This window comes from Melozone crissalis, unplaced genomic scaffold, assembly GCF_028551555.1.
Source record: "Melozone crissalis strain CALT ecotype California unplaced genomic scaffold, PUWL_Pcris_2 ptg000012l_1, whole genome shotgun sequence".
NCBI lineage: Eukaryota > Metazoa > Chordata > Aves > Passeriformes > Passerellidae > Melozone > Melozone crissalis.
The window spans coordinates 13,135,218-13,140,220 of record NW_026535790.1 but is presented as its reverse complement, the minus strand read 5'-3'; positions in this window follow the sequence as shown (position 1 = coordinate 13,140,220).

Below are 5,003 nucleotides of genomic sequence, written 5' to 3'. Positions count from 1 at the left end.
AGTGGGGCTGGATGATTTTATCCACCTGGGACACAGGGGACAGAGGAACTGTTGGCATCACCACAGCAGATGGAAGTCACTGCCACTGCCTGAATCCACCTCAGATCTTCAGTTTGCTCCAGGCAGGAGACAGGGGAACATCACCAGCAGCCGAGTGAACACTTTGGAGACACTCATCAGAGGCAGCAGAGCCGATTTTGCCTGGAGCAAAGGGAGGCACAAAGCAGCAGCGACAGGGCAGCATTGCCCTCCAGAGCTGGATCGGGGAGGCGGCGCCTGCAGCTCCTCAGCCGAGGCCTCACCATGAAACAACACGGGAGAACAGGGAGAGCCTCACCCTCATCTCATCCTGCGTGCTCCAACACTGCAGCAACAGCAGAAAGGCTTTGGCTCCTCTTGTCCACCCCGATCAAAGCTCTCGTCGCTGCTTTGCAGGAGGAAGGATTCAGAAGCGGGAGCTGCCTCCTCTCCCACCTGCAAGAGCTCGCTCCACATCTTCCTCCAGGGCTTGAATGAGGAGCAACAAGCCTGGAGCGACAGCACAGGGAGTGGGCTGGGTATGAAAGCACTGCTTGAGATGCATCCCGTGAAAAAAAAAGGAATAAAGGCACTTATCAAACTCACCTGAGCAGCATGAGAAAAATACACAAATGCAATCCTGGGAAGAGAAGCTTTAAAGAGCAACAAGAGGGAAAATTACATTTGCAAGCAAAATGTGCCAGGAAAAACTCAGCTTTTTCTTTCCCCACTCCCTGCAAAGCCCAAGCTGACAGTGTCTGTGCAGAGCAGCTACAAAGCACTGCTGAGACCGAGGGCTCAGAACTGCTGCTGTTTTGTTTGGGCCACGTAGCCTTACCCTGATCTTATCCGGCCCCATCTCCAAGTGGCAAACAAAAGGAAGAAGACACAGAATACTTATCACAACACAGATTTAATTTCTTAGGCAGTTATAAAATTACAAAGAGCGACGGGCTAGCAGTGAGAGCCAGACACTTGGTGAGGTGGAATGTTAGACAGATTTTTCCACTTATCGACACAGATACCAAACAGTCAGTGAGCACTGCAGGATGCAGGGATTTCTCCAGGTAAGGAAGCAAATGCAAGAGCAAATAGATCCAGGCAGACCTAGGGCTGAGTCAACACCCCACAGAAACCCAGAGCTACAGGTTTGGGGAGAACTCCCCACTCCTGAGCTGGACACATGCAGGGTCCCTGCAGCCACATGGCCAAAGCCACAGCACTGACACCTGTAAGGAGCACAAGGGCAGCTGTTTGCAAGCCAGAGTTACAACTTCTTGCCCGTTATTTTCAAAGCAGTGTAAGATGAGATTTGCCAGTCAGAAGAGCATTAAAATGAAGGCATGTCATGATTAGAAAAATAGGAATTTGCTGAATTCCTTTGGTTGTACAACTGGAATCTGAAAGGATTTATTTACAGTCAGAGCCATGCTTTCTTCATTGCAAGCCTTTCAGAGGCCAGCAGATTCCAGGAAAAGAAAGGCCTGCTCTCCACATGTGGAGAAGACACTCGGGCCTTGCTCTCAGATATTAACAGGTTAAATGAAGTTGACTGTTAGCCAGGACAGCTGGAGCACAGAATAAAACTTCCCAAACCTCTGCAGTGATTAATCCCCACCAACGCTTTGGACAAAGACTCCTGTCGCTCTGCAAACAGCAGTGGAGCATCTGCACACACCAGTGGGATACTGAACAGCTCAGCAACCCACAGGGAAAGAAATCCTACTGTCCTACTGCATGCTGCTTGGTGCTAATGCCATTATTGGAGCCAGGAAAGCACAGCATGGGATGTAACAGAGAGTGCTGAGCTCGGGCTCAGCACTCACCCAGCCCAGGCTCCTCTGCTCACTCCTCCCTTTTCACTGTTCCACACAGGTCAGACCAAGTTCCCTTTGTGCAGACACCTGTCACTGCATTAAAGGTCTTCTCAGGTATTTATTTGCATTCAGGCAGACTTGAAAAGCCACCACCTCTGCAGAACACAGCCAAGAAACTCGCCGTGCAGGACCCAGAGCAGCAAGGTACAAGCACACACCTGATCCCAGAGGGAGCACTCACTCGTGCCAACGTCTCGTTCAACAGGGCACCAGAACAAACAGCTCTTACCAACCTCTTGATGCTTTCTACTTCCTCCTCCTCCTCTGCCAGGCCCTGCCTTTTAACTGCTAGATTGGTATCTATCAGTTGTATTTTGGAAACAGTGACATAAGAGACCAGGGCAGATAAAAGCTTTCTGCCTCAGAACTTGAATACAGAACACACAGACAGATGTCGAGACAGCAGCGAGGACCGCACTCGCTGCCCATTTGCACATCAAGAGAAACAGCTCCTTCCCCACGGTACTCACTGGGAACTCATCCCACTGCAAGCTAAGACCTGAGTTTAGGATTCCAAGTTTTTCAGTGTTCCCCCCTCCCCAGCTTTGGTTGTTTCAGTTCTCTGCCTCAACCCTCCACTGAGTTAAAAGCTATCTAGGAGTGCAGCCCATACAGAGAGAGAGAGAGACAGGCTGTACAGAACAAACACTGTCCTTCCAAGGAAGGTCAGTCTGCACTGAGAGGGACTGCACAGGTGTTCCCATACCCTGTGACCAGGAGCTTGTGGCCACAGCACAGGGCTCGAGCCTCCTTGGCTTGCCCTGGGTCTGTCAGAGCATCAGAACAGAAATGTTTAGACACCACCTGATTCACAGAGAACAACAGTGCAATCACATGCTCCACACTCAGGAGAGGATGCAGCTGCAAACAGCATTTCTGGTTATGTTTAAAGAAAAAAAAAAAAATAGAAATACATCTTTGTGTCACTAGGATAAACCCCCAACCTGAAAGGCTTCTAGCTTTGGTAGCACACCACAGCAGGGTGGTTACTGAGGGCCTAAGGCCATCACAGGGAAATTACATCACTCATGTTTTATCTGAGAAAAAGTTTATATCCTCATGCAATTAAATTACTGTCACCACTCTTAAATACACAGCCAGTGGGGACCAGAAACGACCTGCTCCACCCTACTAGCTGCTCACTAGCCTCAGAACATTAATATTTTTGCTCTACAAAAAGATTTTCTCAGTTACAACAGCAAGAAGATACTTTTAACTGGCTTTCAGCTTCTATTTAAGAGTGAACCAAGTAGGGCACAGCAATTCCACAGTGTGTGGCTCAGGAGCAGGAACACACTACAGCACATGGAAGACACAAATACAGTGAATACGGGATCTCCTACTCACCCGTGGAAAATAAGGTATGGAAATTAGGAAGGGAATAAAATTAGTACAATAAATGATCTCAATTTCTAACAGTAAAGTTAGTAATTACATTTAGGGGTGTAACATGGCCTTTGCCACACTCAGGAGTTGTAAAACTTGTGTGCTTAGCAGACCTGTGTTGCTGGTGCATGTTTACTGCAAACTGTGCTTGTGGAGTCTAGGCCAAACCATCCAAGGATGTTACCAGGAATGTGAACCAGCTTCAGTCTGGAATGAGAAAACATCTCCTGGGTGGTTCAGTTTGCCAGCAAAGCTCATTGAGCTTGTATTTACTTCAAGACTTGTGTTTCACTCTGCAGCTTGGAACATCACAGCAAAGCTGAGAGCAGTAAAGCAGAATAGAAATAAGTAACTGCAGACCATGGAATTGAGTTGTCAGCCAGACCTTGAAGTCAAGAGACCAAGTGAGGCTTCAGCATGACTCAGGGGTTTGCTGGGATCCTGCTGGGTTCTGGAGGGGACACCACAAGCCACTCCAACCACCTACTTAGGACAGTCAAGGGTTTGCAGTGAATAAACAAAGCTGATCCCTTCTCTCCCACACACACTTGAGTACAAACACCTTCCACTGACATGGACTCACTGCAGCCTCCCTGACAGAGCCCTCCTGGCAGGGGCTGTCACCTTCTTTGTCCTTGTGGAGGCAGGGGAATCCCATCTGCCCACACAGGGCTCTGGGGACAGAGCCCACTGCCTGCTACTGCTCCAGGGAAGACTCGTTCATGTACCCATCCTAAAAGAACATCACTGCCTGGTGTGGAAGGGAGTTCACACGCAGCTGGAGCACTCAGCCTCTGTCCTCCTCTTAAGAGCTGCAACTGCCTTGCCTCTCTTGATATTTACTTCTCTGCAAGCAGTCAGTAGAGGGAAAGGAAACAACCCACATTGCTACACAGAAGGCAAAGCAGGCTTGTTTTGGCAAAGGGAAGTAACACTCACCAAGTACTTCACTAATCACTTGCTCAATAACTGTTATCCAAGACTTAAGAGAAGGCACATTACAACCCTAAAAATAGTCTGCAGCACTGCTCAGCCTTGGAAAGCCCTAGTCAGTGTCAGGGCAGTCAAAGATTTATTCCAAAACTGCCAAAGAAACTACACCAGTCCTTGAGTGATCTATAAGAGGTACTCTGATGAGAGGGGGAATGGGAAAAAAAAAACCAGAAAGAAAAGCATTGTTATGTAGCAATACAGAACCCAGAAGTAAATTAAATTTGCAAAATCATTTATATTTACATCAGAATCTGAAAAAAAATCAAGAACTTTCACTATTAGAGCAGGATACTCAGCCCCAGACTGAGAAGAAGCAGGAATTGAGAGCCTTCTAGCAGGAAACTTTAAGGCTGTTTATAGAGTGGGGCTGCCAAACCCTACAGGGACTTCCCTCCAGCCTGACAGAATCCTTGCTTTGGATAATTCACACAGGTATAAAAAAAGGTTATTGCTACTCTGCCAAGAAAACAGGACAATCTACAGGAAAGAAAGAAAGTGCTTTCCAAGTCTTTTCTCAAAAACCCACAAGTTTATCAGCCACCACAGGCTGCAGACACCCAAGCACCAAAGGTGTACAGACAAGATTCTCCAACAATCCTTCCCTCATTCTAGCTCTTCTTCCTGCAGCAATTCCTTTCCTTCCCTGTAAAGGCACTTTCTAAATTCTATATCCTTAAGCAGGGAAACACTTCCAGTTTTCCATCCCAACAAACAGAACAGTCCCACAAA